The sequence below is a fragment of the Lygodium microphyllum genome, chromosome 14, assembly GCF_053477565.2.
Source record: "Lygodium microphyllum isolate KBCC chromosome 14, Lygodium_microphyllum_v1.1.10, whole genome shotgun sequence".
NCBI classification, from domain to species: domain Eukaryota; kingdom Viridiplantae; phylum Streptophyta; class Polypodiopsida; order Schizaeales; family Lygodiaceae; genus Lygodium; species Lygodium microphyllum.
In genome coordinates this window covers 70,050,162-70,067,259 of record NC_141148.1, presented here as the reverse complement: position 1 = coordinate 70,067,259, position 17,098 = coordinate 70,050,162, and positions in this window count along the sequence as shown.

The following is a 17,098-nucleotide window of genomic DNA, read 5'->3' as shown; positions in this document are numbered from 1 at the left end:
GAGGAGTGACATCCTCTGCAAAAGCGATGTCCTACAAAGTCAAGTTCTTGAGTATAGCATGGAACTGGCTCAAGTGAGCAGACATAGTCACATTCTCCTTCATGTGCAGATCCATAAGCTGTTTCAACTAATATATCTGACTCGCTAGACTTTTCTTGTCATAGAGATTCTTGATTTTATCCCACAACTACCATGCACTCTGTTCTTTCTCAAATGCATTGTAATGAACCTGTTCTATGAGAGATAGGACAATAGTGGACTTGCATAACTCATCAAGCTCAAGCCATTCCTCATCTGGCATAGTTGCACGCGGATGCCTGCTCAACCTCAATGGTAAATTTAATCTATGATTTCTACACCAACACCACCTGCCAAATCTGGCTCTTCCAATAAGAGTAATTTGTACCATCAAGCTTAGTGATGTTGAAAATAGCATGATCAGTGGACGAACTCGCCATAATGCAGCCTGGAAGACTGTGGACAATTCAAACTACTTGTTGTTTACTGTAGAAAATGACAAAAAATCACCAAATTTGAGAGAAAATGGCGAGAAAAGTGTAACCAAAGCTGCTGCCCATCAAGTACTAGTGAAAGTACATCATTTCAGAATATTTCAACATGAAAAATCCATGTCAGTTTGGAGTTATATGCTTACTATAATAAATGACAGTGGGGTACTGTGAGAGTCAATTGCTAACCAAATCACTGCACCAAGTCAATAAATGACAGCCAAGACATGACCAGCCATAAACGGGCATAAATCAGTGCCAAACACTCATCAAGACCCTGAGCAAACACCCAAACATGTCACCAAAGCATCCGTCAGTGAGTAGGCATACCCCCTGGACAATAGGGCAAAGTATACATAACACTGGCAAGACCTGACACCAATAGGTGTATGCTCACAAGAGTGCAAAGCCCAAGCTCAGGTCAAAAGAAACTCCAAGATATCAGTGCATGAACCATGCAACATTTAAGTGTAAGAGATCCCAAAGTCTCAAGTATCTGCAAAATGCTCAAGTAGCATAAACCTCTTGCTCAATGTCGATCAAGCATATAAGATGCTCCCACTGGCACAAAAGGCAGATAAACGAGCTCAACAACTCAATCAAACCAAGTCAAAGTACCAAAGACACGTAACCAAGACAATGCCTCAATAGCATCCCAAGAGCATGACGGCTACAAAGCAACTGTAAGTAGCATCCATGAGCAAGACATACATCTCAATAAAGATCTCTGACAACCAAAATGACAACCAATACAAAAGTCCAGAATAGCAAATGAGAATCCAAGCCAAGTCTTTTAGAGAGCACTGAAGCTCAACAAGTACATGGTACACTGTGCCAAGACAAATGTATCAAGTCGTAGGCGTCGGGTAAGCATGTACCCAAAGAGCATATAACTGTCAAAGCACTGACCACTGTCAAGCATAGACCGATGTCAATAAGTGCGGGCTGAAATAATCTCAAGCTTCCAAAAGCATCGGATCCAATGACAAGCTTGAAGTCATCCCTCAATGATCAATACATCATAGCATAACCCAAGACATACACTAGGAACCAATAGGTATATGTCAAAGCATGAAAGAGAGCTTCAGCCCAAGAGTATTCAGCATGAATTTATGTTATAAAGTATGTATTTCCAGCCCCACAATCAGGCCAAAATCATAGCATGACATGTAGCTTCAATCCCCCAATCAATCGGGATGCAATAGGCATCAAACCAGTTATGTAGTCATGCCCAAACAAGCATAGGCATAAACTGTGAATGTAGCACTAGCATCAAATGTCTGTGGAATGTTTATAACAATCCTGAAACACTATTTTTAACCACCAAACCAATGCCTAATCTCAAAGGATCAATTCCAAGTATCAATACATGTGCAAGAAGCCCGAAATGGAGCCCGAACAAGTGCTTAATGCCAAGCTGGAGCTGGAGCTGAAGTGGCTGAATGGTGGCTATCCAGAATCAGGCACAAGTTTGTGTGATGATGCTGCTACTCCTGCTGGTCCACGTGGCAGGTCTGGAGAGATTGGAGGGCTCAAAAATGAGCCAAAGAGGCCTTGGAACAAGCCTCTAGCAGCCCACAACTAGTGGCAAAGAGATATGAAGATTGGAAGCTTCAATGGTGGTTTACCTAGACCTATGGACTGAAATAAATCTCTGAAATAATGAAGCAATGCCTCAATGTCAATGCCCTGATGGTGCCTCAATAGGCTGAGAAGAAGCTCGGGAAGCCGAGGAGTGACGGGAGCTCAAGAGAATGAGCTATGGCTGCCGGCGAGAAGGAGACCCAATGCAAGTGGGGAGTCGATGGGAAGCTGAGAATGCCACGAGACAAGCTCAAGAGTCACGAAGCCGTGCTCTGATACCAGTTGAAAGGTGAGAAGGATCAAAGCTTGCACACGAGAGCTATGGCGGGTGAGAAAGAGCAAGAAAGAGAGAGACAAGAAATGGAAACTCCAACAATCACAATGTGTGACCGGGCCTTACTTTATTCAAACTGTCACTAAAAGAATAAAGAATAAAGTGACGGTGACGGGCGCCCGCCACCTGTAGTGTGCAGTGGCGGTGACTGTCAATGTAGTAATACACGCGGAGGCGCCTTTACCCCCAGCAGACACAACATAGTGCATGTAGCCTTAGATAGATTTGGTAGCCAAAGTTTGTGCCAACCTTCATAATACCATTATGCTTCTAAAAGGACCTAGAGAACCCATCAAGTCATGATGCATAGGTTACTACGGGGTTGACATCACTAATGAGCATGCTTTCACTTATGTTTTCTTAGCATGCAATGTGTAAAGGTGCATGAGAAGGTTTTGGATTTCCACGTACACTATATGGTGGAGCTAATAGGTGGCTTCTTTGTGGTGGGCTTGAGAGCTAGCTTGAGAGCATCATGGTTTTAGGTGATTTCTCAAATCGATATGTAGGGGTGGTCTAAGTAGACTCAAACTACACCTCTTTGGAACTAAAGGTTATAAGCACTCATGAATTTACTAGTTGTAGATGAATGCATTTATCAATATAGTTAACATTACAATTGGTCTAGAACTTGAACATTCATCCTAAAGAATCTCAATACCACTTCCTTCAAAGTTTAGAAGAACATAGAAGAGGAGTGGGATGCTCTCAATCTCAATGGTGACTATCAATATACACTTTCTCAACAAGGAGTAAGGCCATCCTCCGTATGGATTCCACTTTGCATCTACTGGTTGCAAATGTGGTTGGCCTAGGTTTTTCCTCTAACACTAAGAAAGTGTGTCATAATCAAAACTCCCATCAATGATTGCATCGACCATTACTGACTTAGTTCTTATAAGGAGTATATGGAGGTACACTACTAGAATAAGGGGCTCATCTTCCATCGCTAAGCTACTAATGGTAACAACTCAAACATTTATAATTGGATCTACTGGATTTGGTTTAGGGTGTAGGAGGGTGTTGCTATTGTTGCTCAAATTGTTCATAAAAAGTTTTTTCTACATGAAGTAGAGGACTATCAACATTCACTATGGGTGGTTCATATAGGGGATGTCCAAATGGATAATGTTTATTTATTTTGCTGCCATTAAAATGGTCTATAGACTAGCCATTCAAGGTTTCTAGCTCAACATTCTATGTCCTACCGATGATATGGATACAGAAAGACTCGAGGCCTCAAAGTTTCAATGAAACTTTTTGCTTATGATCTTTTATTGAGTAAAGCAACTTGAGATCCCCCTTGTTAAATAATCATTGCATGATATTCTTGTCAAACCAAGCCTTACACCAGGCTTTTTCGGCAACAACTACAGTGTGAGTGGCGAGTAGGTGTATTTTGGTCAAGTGTTTGAGCTCTTCTAGGAAGTGTTGCCATGCTTTAGTACCTTCGCAGCATTCTTGGGTAGCAATGCATAGACTAGGGATTAAGATATTAATGGGCATAAGTGAGTTGGAATGGGATTTGTCCCATGGTAGCCTTGTAAGTTGTCCGTCTTTATCAAGACATTAATAAGAACTTTGTCGGTGGCTTCTACCTAGCCATTTTCTTAGGCATAGTAAGGACTAAAACTCATATGGATGATAAAGAACGTAGATAGCAAATGCTCAATCACTTGATTAAGAAAGTGTGTGCCATGGTCAATGACAATTTTGATGGGGCAATTGAAACATGAGATGACTTGATCATAGAGAAATCATGTAGTGGTTCATGCATCATTTTTATAGGTTGCCCTAGCATCATCCCATTTAGTCATATAATCTGTGGTGGCTACAACGATGTGTCGAGCCACCGAGTATAATGTGCCTAGGCTAATAGGTTCCATGAAGTGAGCATGAAATCCATACACCACTTTTCAAAAGGTTGATGGTAAATCACCAATGTGAGCTCTATCTTATCCTTTCAAATGGGTAACTTTGTTCATTAACACTATCATAATGCTTGAAAAAACTGATTGCATTCTTAAAGAGTGTAGACCACCACCATTGGTATTGAAGCACTTTTCTTGATATGATATTCATGTAAAAGTGTCCTCTAGCAATACCACCATAGGCCTCTTGTAACACATCCTCAATTTCATTCTCATAAACACACCGTCAAAGGAGATTATCCTATCCAATGCAATACGATTAAGTAGCAATGATTATTAAGGTTGGGTCTTGATCAAGATGCATTCTAGTTGAGATTTCTCAATTGATCATTATAATAGGCCTCACTTGAAAATATGGACAATGGTGTCAACCCTATGAGGTGTGACACTAGCCTTAAAGAGTTGAGCTTCCTTATTAATATAGAACAAATGAGCATTAGGAAGTTTATTGTCAACTCATGTAGCCTTTTTGCCATTGGTCACTCATGATAAGTGATCAACAATGAAGTACCATTTACCTTTACCTACATGCAAAAACAAAAAAATCAAATTCCAATAGAAGCAAGAGCTATCTAGTTATGTATCATGTGGCATAAAGTTTATTTACAAGGCATGGCAATGCTTGATGGTCAACAAAAAATGTGAAAGATATGCTGAGGAGATAATGTTGAAACTTTTTCATAGTGTAAACCATCACTAAGTCCTCCTACTCAGTGGTAGAAGAGTTTATTTTAGCATCATTGAGTTGTTGACTAGCAAAGCTCATTGGGAAATCCATATTATGCTCATCAATTTGACACAACACTATTTAAATTGTAATTTTGAAGGTGTCAATATGCACGTGCAATATTATCATCCAATCCAACGCTCTTAAGATCATAGCACTCATGAGAGACTTTTTTAATGCTTCATAGAAAACTTGGTATTCCTTTGTCCATACCCAAGTAATTAGTAGCTTCTAGAGTGGTTCTGTAATGGCAATGTAGTTTAGCACAAAGCGATGGTAATACGTGGTATCACACGCATGTCGAGGGCAACAGTGGACCTTGAGTCAAAATCACCAGGTGGGGGGCAGTGCGAGCGAATCATCAGTCGACGAGTAGTCAAGAGCAAGAAAATCATTGCACAAGTCAAAGTTGATGGTGGATCTAGCCACACAGGAGGGGACGGGTGATGTGTGCCACCTACCCCCCTTTTTCCATTGTTTTTTTGGGGGGATTCAACAATTGCCATGTGGCACCCACCCCTCCCCCTTCTAATAACTAATAGAATAGACTAATCATTGTTGCAACACCCTCTCTCTCTCTCTCTCTCTCTCTCTCTCTCTCTCTCTCTCTCTCTCTCTCTCTCTCTCTCTCTCTCTCTCTCTCTCTCTCTCTCTCTCTCTCTCTCTCTCTCTCTCTGTGCAAAAATGCAATCACTCAGCAAAGAGGTTACACACAACAAGAACCCTAACCATTTTGACTACTACGCAAAGAAGTTGATTCATGGCACATAAAAGCAAAGGTAAATCCTCTTTCTCTCTCTCTCAAGATGCTACTCTCAAGTGTGCAAAAAGACATACATACAAAGAGAGAGAGGGGGGAGAGGGAGGGAGAGGCCTTTCTTTTGAGAGAAAGAGAGAGAGAGCAGGGGAGATACATTTTCCATCACAAAGTTAAACATAAAAAGCTACTTCATAGTGACAATGTCATCGCTCAAAGTGTTAACATCTACCGCTATAGAGCTAAAAAGAAGTAATGCCTTCATAGGCCTTTATTGAGAGAGAGAGAGAGAGAAACATAAACAGACACACGGAGAGAGAGATAACACACACTATGATGAACACCCCCACATAGTGACACACACTAATTACAAACACACATACTCACCACACCATACTAGTCATTTCTTATACATGCACACACCACCTTTCTCACACACAATACAAATATCCTCCACATAGGCTGGATTCACATTACACATGTATAGACACATGTAGACTCACATCAATGCACATGTACTAACCCCTATAGACACACTACTCACATCTTTCATACACCTTGCATAACTTCAAATCAAACATTAGTACCTCACATGCAAGTGAACTCACCACTCCCTACTCCAAGTGCACACACGCGCACCACTGTGTGCAACCGACTACACATGATATGTCCACTTGTGGCACATAGTGCATCCTCATTAAACTTAGTGCATACACTTTTGTATCCCCCTTTGCACTATATCCCACTACTTTTCAAGTGTGCATCCATGTGTGTTTGTCCACACATAGTGCATTTGTGTGTGTCTAACTACACACATGTGTATCCATGCACATTTGACTATACACGTGTACATCCATGTGTGATTAACTACACACGTGTGCTTCCACGCAACTAGGTGCATCTATCACCCCATGTAGTATATCCATTTCATAGTAGTGTACCCATCTACAAACAACCACACACACTACGGTTAGCTACTGCACACAATGCATTTGACCGTACACAATGTGTCAAACCACACACAACACATCCGTGCACTGTGTATCCACATGTGCATTCGTACATCCAAAGTGTGCATCATAACTATATTCTAGAAACTCTTATGTATTCTCTCATTCTAGTAAACCTGCATGTGCACTCGACCACACATGTGTACATCCATGTGCATCAAACTACACACATATGTATACGTGTGTATCCAACTACACACATGTACATCCACCTACATAGTAGTGTATTCATTGAGACTCGCATGGTCACTTGTGCATCCATCACCTCACATTGTGAATTCATACATTCTTATGTATCCATAGTTGCATCACATTTCAATGCATCCACCTGTGCATCCAATCACAACACACTACATGTAGCCTATTGCACGTAGGCAACCATGTGCATTTGATCACACACCACATGTAGCTGACTACATGTAGACAATCACAGCACATTTGCATGTAGCCGATTGCACACTATGTGTAGCCTACTACACACATTTGCATCCATCCGCATAGTGTGTATGACTGCACATAATGCGTTGGACTACACACAACACATCCATACACTGTGTATTCACTTGTGCATCTATACGTCTATAGCCTGTATTGTGTCTACATTCTAGACACCCTTGTGCATTCGTTCACCCTAGTGTATCCACATATGCATGCACACATGTGCATAGCTATGCTTTTGATTGCACACAATGTGTCTATTTGCACACAGGTATGCATTTGCCGACTATATGCATCCATAGAGGCACACATGCATTTACACCCCCATTGCACCCATTCACATGTGTGCATGCACTCTAGCACCTTAGGCAAACCTCACACATTAAGCACCCATACACGTGCACATTACCCTCCATTGTACATTAGGCACACATGCATACATCCACTACACCCCCCCACACACATCTTGCACCTTAGACATATGTGAAATTTCATTTCCATTGTCCTATGGCATTTAGCAAGTACCTGTGCCAATGCTAAATAATACCATTTACATGCATTTTAGGGCTTTGTGTACATTTTCATGAATATAATGGATAAGTACACATGCTCTACATGAGTGTAAAATGCACACTAGCCCACATCCTTGCATCACAATTTCCACACTGGGCAATCACATATACCCACTAGCACCCCCACTACATCTAGAATCCAATCACACACACATGGTGCACTTGCATGCCAACCCCACCTAGTGCACTAACCACACTCAAGACACACCATTGCATGTGAAATATTTGTACTGCAAGTAACCCTCAAGGCATGAGCTTGAACCAAAAGTTGGATGGTGTAGAGTGAAGGACCTAAAAGCCAACTCATATGCACTCAATGCCAATTGAAAGTGCAAAAGCCAATGAACACAACATGTACCACAATCACTACAACCTTTGTTGACTTGATTTAAGTGCTGAAGTTATTAACAACTCACGAGTGCCTGTAAAAAATTGAAAGCTTGCTTACATACTATATGTACTTGCACATAATTGGAAGCAAGAAAATGCACAGCCATTGTTTTCAATGGTCAACAATTGTATCTTGGAGCTAGAAATGCCTAAATCCTCATGAATGGAACATTTAGCTCTTTTTCTTTTCAAGTACTTGTCCTCACAAACCAAAAACCCTAGCATCACCACAAACTTCTAAATTGGCTACATAAAATTCTTCTCCATATCAGACTTCTCCACAATGATCTCACGATCCCTAAAGTTGAATGACAAAGAATCTAATTGTCTCACAAACATCATAGAAAGTGTTAAGATCGAGTAGTCCAGTAATTCCACTATCGACTCTCGTAGCGCACTTGAACTAACGCAAAGAACGCCTATTAATTTTTCCAATAACCAAAACTTGCATCAAACTCATATGCTTAGACACACCAAACTTCTTTTTCAACTCCATAACAAAACAAACCAACTACAAAGATAAATGCTAAGTCTAGGCAACCATGCTAGACAAACTACAAATGCTATGCAATCATCCCATGACCCACCTCAAAAATCACCCCCCACACAGCCTTGTAAGCCTAATGATTGTCAAACTTGCCAACAATCAAACCATGAGACCTACTATTGCCCAAGGGACTCTAAATGTATTGAGTACAAAAGCACTCACATAGGTCATGAATATCCTAAACATACAAAACCCAATAGCAATTGTCACATGCATCCCAAATTTGCTAATTGCACTTGCATGGCAAGGCTATCATCATTGACTCTGAAGACAATGAACTAATCCCACCTACCTATCTTAAGGTAAAATTTATTGCAAAAAGAGAGCACATGGCTGAAGCTCTCATTGACGAAGGAGCCGATTATAATGTCCTCACCTATCATGCTTGGACTTGCATAGGACCCAAACTGGTGCCCAAAAATGCTATAGTCACTCCTTACAAAGGGTCACCATACTCTCTTCTAGGCATCTTAATTGTCTTAGAAATTAAAATCTTACTAGCTATGTTTTATATGTTTCCTAATGGAGAGGATGTCGGGAAGTAAATCTTACTTGGCAAACTTTTCAAACACGCAACTAAGTGTGATATAGATTATGAGGCATAGTGGATATGTCAAGATTTGTGGGAGAGAAGGAAGGAGTCTCACTTGTAGCTTTCTTGCTTGCACAATGGGGGAATACACACACAGGTGGAGGCTGAAAACAGTTTTCCTCTTCTTAGTTGTGTAAGCCAAAAGAACTCTAGTACATAGAAATAGAAGAACCCTATATATGGGTCTCAAACCAAACTCAAATAACTAAGGTGGCATACTAACTGAGCCACGAACTAGAGTAGATAAGGATAGTTGTCATCTAGCTATTATTCATAGGCGGTGTACCAACCGCATTTGCAACTGACAAGGCGGTGACATAAATGCACAACGGTCACCCTGGCATATCACGAGTGGAGCTCGATATCTCAACACTCCCCCTCGAGCTCAATCCAAATTCCTGCACACCAAGCAGGTCTCTGAACTTGCGTAGCTTCTCTGTGCCCAATGCCTTTGTAAATATGTCAGCTACCTGATCCTCTATGCTAACATAAACTAGATCAATAAGACCTAGTAAAACCCTCTCCCGCACATAGTGATAATGCACCTCAATGTGCTTTGTTCTAGCATGATAGAGTGGGTTATTTGCCAAGTGTATACTACTCATGTTGTCACAATAAATGACAACTGGCCCATCTGTAGGGTGATGCATATCATAAAGTAGCTTATGCAACCAAGCTACCTCACATGCAACCATTGCTGCACCCCTGTACTCAGCCTCTGTGCTCGACAAGGCAATTGTAGGTTGTTTCTTGCTGCTCCAAGTGACTGCGGCACTCCCAATAGAGAACACATATCCACTAGTAGATTGTCTATCAAAAATACTACCAGCCCAATCAGCATCAGTGTATCCATGCAACTGTATCTGAATCCCAGTCTCATAAAGTAGTCCATACTGCAATGTTGACTTCACATACCTGAGTATGCGTCTAGCCGCATCCAAATGCGGTTTCCTTGGAGCCTGCATAAACTGACTTGCCAATCCAATAGCATAGCTCAAATCTGGCCTAGTAATAGTCATATAAATCAAACTTCCTACTATGCATCTATACATAATAGGGTCTTCCAGAAGCTCACCTGCATCTGCGCTCAGCTTCACATTCTGCTCCAAAGGAACTGAAATAGACTTACAGCCTGTCATCCCATATTTGGACAACATGTCCAATGCATACTCCCTCTGCAAGAGACGTATCCCACTTGGTGATCTAATCACCTCAATGCCCAAGAAATAACGCAGCTCTCCCAAATCCTTCATCTCAAACTTCTGCTTCAATAGCATTTTCACATGAAGGATATCTTCATCACTGTCACCTGTCATAATCAAATCATCAACATAAATGACAAGTAGCATAATACCTTTCACTACTTTTCTCACATAAAGTGAGAAATCTTCCTTGGAAATCTGAAAGCCAATAGTGACAAGATACTATCCTATCTTGTCATACCATGTTCTAGGTGCTTGCCTCAAGCCATACAATGATTTCTTCAACCTGCAAACAAACTCAGGATAAAAAGCATGCACATAACCTGGTGGCTGCTCCATATATATCTCTTCTTGCAAATCACCATGCAAGAAGGCATTCTTTACATCCATCTGATGTAAAGACCATTCCTTTGATGCAGCCATAGCAATGACTGCTCTTACAGTTGCCAACCTTGCAACCGGACTGAATGTTTCTTTATAATCAATGCCATATGTTTGTGCATACCCCTTGACTACTAATCTTGCCTTGTATCTGTTCGGAGAACCATCTGCATTGTGCTTCACCTTATAAACTCACTTACAGCCAATTGCATTCTTACCTTTAGGTAAAGGTACCAATTCCTATGTAGCATTTGCTTCCAAGGCATCCATTTCTTCATCCATGGCTTTCTCCCATTTTTCTTTTTCCATGGCTTGCTCAAAAGAAGTGGATTCTAGTTCCTGTATCACTTTGACCATATAGGCATAGTGAATGGCTGTAAATCCATCATATTTCAGCCTATCCACATGATACCTAGCTCTGGTAGACCTGCACAAAGTAGGTTCACTCCCAGGTGCTCTCAAAACATCCCTAGTCTTCCTTACTCCAGGTGTAACAATAGAAGGAATACCCAACTCATCATCAATGCTCTGTTCTGAGCCATTGGATTCACCATCCACATAAGAGTGACCTACATTCACATCAAACATGGGCTGATCTACCTTCTCTTTTCCTTTTCGTGATACCTGAATACCACTATCTACATTGATTTGAGAAGATTCTCCTGACCTCAATCTGCCTGTCCATGGCAAAGAATGTGAACCACTACTAGAGGACGCTCCAGGTCCACTAATATTTTGTGACTGTTGCTGTGAATTCTGTGCAGCATTACCATTTTGTGCATCTACATCATCAATCACATTTATTGGTTTATACCAGCTACTCATCTCATCAAAAACAACATCTCTACTCACTGTAAACTTACGAGTAGAAGGGTTATAGCATCTGTACCCTTTGTGCTGCAGAGAGTAACCAATAAAGATGCACTTATTAGCTTTTGGATCCAACTTGGATCTCAACTCATCTGGCACATGAACATAGGCAATGCAACCAAAAATCTTCAAATGAGAAATATCTGGTTTCCTACCAGTATACCTCTCCTCTGGAGTCATCCCATGTACTGCTACAGTGGGAGTCATGTTCATTATGTAGACTGCTGTAGCAACTACTTCAGCCCAGTAAAAATCTGGCAAGTCTTTTTCATTGAGCATGGCACGAGATACCTCTCCAATATGCCTGTTTTTCCTTTCTACAATTCCATTTTGTTGTGGGTTATGACTGCATGAATATTGCTGCTTTATGCCATGCTCCTATACGAACCTTGCAAACTCATTTGAGAGGTACTCTCCCCCTCCATCTGACCTTAGGCATTTTATTTGCAGGCATGTTTCTTTTTCAACAATAGCTTTAAGAGTTTTGAAATTCCCAAAAACTTCACTTTTCTTTTTCATAAAATACACCCAAACTTTTCTGCTATAGTCATCAATAAAAGTGACAAAATAATGACAGCCTCCAAGAGATGAAGCTTTAGTAGTCCACACATCAGAGTGGATTAATTCCAATGGCTTCTTACTCTCTTGAACATGTCTAGGAAATGGTTTCCTTACCTATTTTCCAAACTGACAGGCTTCACTTACCTTCTGCATTTCTGCAACCTTGAATTTAGGCAATCCTGCAACAATATTTTGGGCCTGCATTGATTTAAGTCATTGTACATTAACATGACCAATGTATTTATGCCAAATATCAATATCTGCAACTACACCGGTCCCATGTGCAAACATTGTTGCACTCCATTCAGGCATGTCTGCTTCCAACGTAAACATTCTGCCCTTCTTCTTTCCTTTTGCTATCAAGCTACCTTTATTTTTCATATCCTCAACAAAGCATCCATGAGGATTAAATCTGACCTCCAAGCCCTGCTCAACCATTTGATCAACAGAAACCAGATTCTTGGTGATATTCGGGACATGAAATACATCGGACAGGTATTTCTTTTTCCCATCCTGCATAGACAAAGGAATTTTTCCAATCTGCACAATAGGATGTGCAGTATCATCACCAGTCTCCACAAATCCTGGTTTTTCCATTTTCCTTGCATCCTCCATCCATTCTGCATGACCTGTCATGTGGTTTGATGCACCTGAGTCAACATACCATACATCGTTGCTTTCTTCTGCACTTGTCACAGAATTGTTCATGTACTGCACCATAAACAAATGCTCATTTTTGTCATCACCCTATCTACTAGAAGATGCATAATTCCCTTATTGCAATTTTCCATTCATGATGTCATTCTGCTTTTTATAACAGTCTTTAGCCATATGACCCATTTTACCACAGTAGTAGCATTCAACATTACTGTTTGCATTTTGGCCTCTTTGCCATCCACCATGACCTTTTTGGCTCCCCCTGCCTCTAGACTTACCACGCCCTCCTCCATAGGACTGGTTTTCTTGAGTTTGCTGCATATTCTGATTTCTACCACGGCCTCCAGATCAGCCTCCTCTACCTCTGTCTCTACCTCTTCTAGCATTTGAGTAGAAGACAGCTTCTTTTGAAGTTCCTCCTGAAGAAGATGCACCACCATTTCTCTGCTCCTAAGAAATTAGAAGAGCAATCAACTCCTCAAAATTAGAAAATCTTTCACGGACAGAAATGGATGTTCGAAACTGTGCATAATCCTTTCCTAGACCATTCAAGGTCACAGAAACTAAATCATCATCTTCCACTGGCAACCCAATGGAAGCAAGTGCATCTACAATCTTCTTCACCTTCATGTGGTAGTCATTGATGCTCATATTTTCTCTTTGCACTTTTTGCAACTCTTGCTTGAGCTGCATTTTCCTGGCTTGCGTATTTGTGCTATACATTTTTGACAAAGTATCCCATGCCTCCTTTGGCATACTTGCATCTTGAATATGCACAATCATAGAGTCTGAAATGCTGATAGACAGCCAGTACATAACTTTCCTAGATCTCTCATGCCATGCTTTAAATGCCTGCATTTACTGTTTATTGGGAACATTAGGAAGAACTGGTTCTTCTTCATTTCCTACAACGAAATTCCAATATCCTTTTCCCATAAGGAAATTCGTCATTCTAAACTTCCATGCTTGGAAGTTGTTCTTGTCAAGCTTTTCAGTGACAATCTGTGAAAGAGAATCAGATGCCATTACAGAACACTGCAAAAAATTCTGTCACTGCAAAGAACACAGCTTCAGCCGCACAAGGGCAAATCTGCAAAACTGACGAAGGTGGTATTTGACCACACGGTCACTTCCTAGTGACAATTTTGCATCAACAGGCAACAAGGATGATTCTGTAACTCCCAATGTCTCTACGCACAAGCATTCGATGCAATTTCTACAGTAACTTTTCACCGACTTATAGAACAGTGGTCGCACAGCATAAAACAGGGCCTTTTCCTGAGTGTGTGCAGAAAACTTCCGCCTCCAAAACAGGCCCCGAAATGGCCTCAAATCAAAAAAACAGAGCAGCCAAGGGCTAAAGCCCTTGCCCGCAACATATACTGCCCTCTTGCTACACCGCGAAGGGCATCTCAATCTGAGACAATGTACTCTTGCACTTTCCGGCTGTGCTACCTGCAAAGACTTGCTCCCAAGACATAAAAATGAAAGCAACACTGGTCCTCTTACCAGAACACCGCAAATTTGGCTTGCTTTCTTGAGCTCCTTACCATGAACAAGGCTCTGATACCATGTCAAGATTTGTGGGAGAGAAGGAAGGAGTCTCACTTGTAGCTTTCTTCCTTACACAATGGGGGAATACACACACAGGTGGAGGCTGAAAACATTTTTCCTCTTCTTAGTTGTGTAAGCCAAAAGAACTCTAGTACATAGAAATAGAAGAACCCTATATATGGGTCTCAAACCAAACTCAACTAACTAAGGTGGCATACTAACTGAGCCACAAACTAGAGTACATAAGGATAGTTGTCATCTAGCTATTATTCAAGGGCAGTGTACCAACCGCATCTGCAACTAACAAGTCGATGACATAAATGCACAATGGCCACCCTGGCATATCACAGAGCTTGATATCTCAACATGATATACGTGACCCTACATGGCATCAAGATCTTCAAGATTGTTAGCAAAAGCAACCTCACTATTGCTCAAGATAAGGGTAAGCAATCAGTTCCTACCCTAGAACAAAACTCAAAGGAAGAGAGTCATGAAGTTATTAGAGAACTACTCAAAGCACAAGACCGAAAGCAAAAGCCCTTAGTGTGTAGTTCCCTAGTCCTAGCAAGAAACCCCAAGCATCGCATAGCTCCTATCCCATTGTAATATTTCCAAACATAGACCCTCATTCAAAAAGAGACAAAGATCCTAAGGTTACCACCATAAACATTGTCATGCCGCTATATCCAGAGATTGTGAAAAACCCTGAAGTGCATCATCATCCAGCTTTCTTATTAATCTAGAAAGTCAATGTCATATTAGTCACTAGTGTTAGTATCCAGAGTATAGATGGTTTAAATTGACGAGATTTTTGGATAATTTCATCTTTTTTTATATTTTTTATATTATTTTTTGTAAATATCCTCAAAAGTTGTAGAAAACTTATAGAATAGGGTGTCATGCATAAAGCAAGTTGATTTTCAGTCTGTTTGGAGATCTCATGGAAGAAGGGCTCTTGAATTTGTATCGCCGCATGCAATCATAGTTTTAAGGCAACAAACATCGCTCTAGATGGGAAGAGGGAAGAAGGAGCGATCCGAGAGAGTTTTGAGCAAGGTCCTAAGCTCTTACCCCCCTTTCAAAGCCAATGAAGCCATCAGATTTGCCATCTGAGTAGTAGAGTAGAAGCTAGTGTTTTGTGCGAGTTTTTGGGTATAAAAACAGAACACTATGAAGGGGAGACTCATTGTAAACATGTTTTCTTAATCAAGGATTGGTTTTAAGATACTGTGAGCCTTTGATTTCTTACATGTATATTGTTCAAGCAAAAAAGAGCTTGGGAGGTCGTAAAAGACCAAATTTTCATGCAAAATGAAATAGCTATGGATCAATGAGTTGGAGTTTTCCTAAATGGAGTTCAATGCCAGGAATCCGACGGAAGTCTCAGTTTGTCAATTGGATTCCATTTGACCCCCCGTTTGATCCCTGCAAGGTTGTGCATTATGAAACAACTATATGATCCAAGAGGTGGAAAGTGTGTCACGGTGGCCAAGTTTATAGATTTTGGTGTCATGGAGCTAGCCATCTAGACGAATCTCAAATCCAATCTCGTTCTCCCCCTCAAAAGGGAAAAAACCACTTGTGGGAAGTGTGAATAAATTTGAACCAATTTTTTATGAATTTTGAGCTTAAGCTTAATGAAGCTTAAGAAGGAAAAGACACAACTTTTCACAACACATGGGGAGGGGGCATTTTTTTGGCGCCCCAAAATCCCCAATTTTTTATCATTTTCTTGTCTAAAACTATCAAGGGAATCCTCTTGGCTGTGAGATCCACCATTTTCTTGCTCTTCATCGCCATAGAAATTACTGAAATCGATGCATTCTACATCAAGATCTGATTTCAGTCTTTCTCTCTCTCCTCTCTTCTCTTATGGGTTTTCTTATGGATCAATGTAAAAGAGAGGGGGATGGGTTGAGATGGATGTTTTTGGTAAAAATATGATGCAAGAGTGGAAAGAGATGTGAATCAAAGTTGGATGGATCATCAACGGCCTTGGAGCAACCTTGCTTGGGTGTTCCAATCAATTGGCTCCCATGCATTTTATCTCACTAATTTACAAGGAAATCTGCTCTCACACATAGTTATTGGAATTTTTCTTCAACATCACCATACGAATGGGATGGTGTACCCTTTTCCATTAAAGGAGGAGGCATGTGTTTAGAATATCCTTAGAGGAGTCTGGGCCATTTTGGTCCCTTTGGCCCTATGCCTTCCCATGTGGAAGGTGCCACTAAGCCATAGTAGCAACCAGTTTCAGAACCTATAGAGGCTAGCTCTGTGCAAGAGGCCCAAGAGTAGCAAAACAAGAAGCCCAAGAGCAATATTAGGAGGCCTAGGAGTAGCAGCTAGTGGCACAAGAGTAGTGGCAGCAGCCTTTGATGAAGTTGAGGCTTTAGAAGCCTGTGGAATTGCTATAATAAGTGACACCTCTCTCCTAGAGCAAGAAAATGTGTGACCCACTAGTTCTTCCACTATG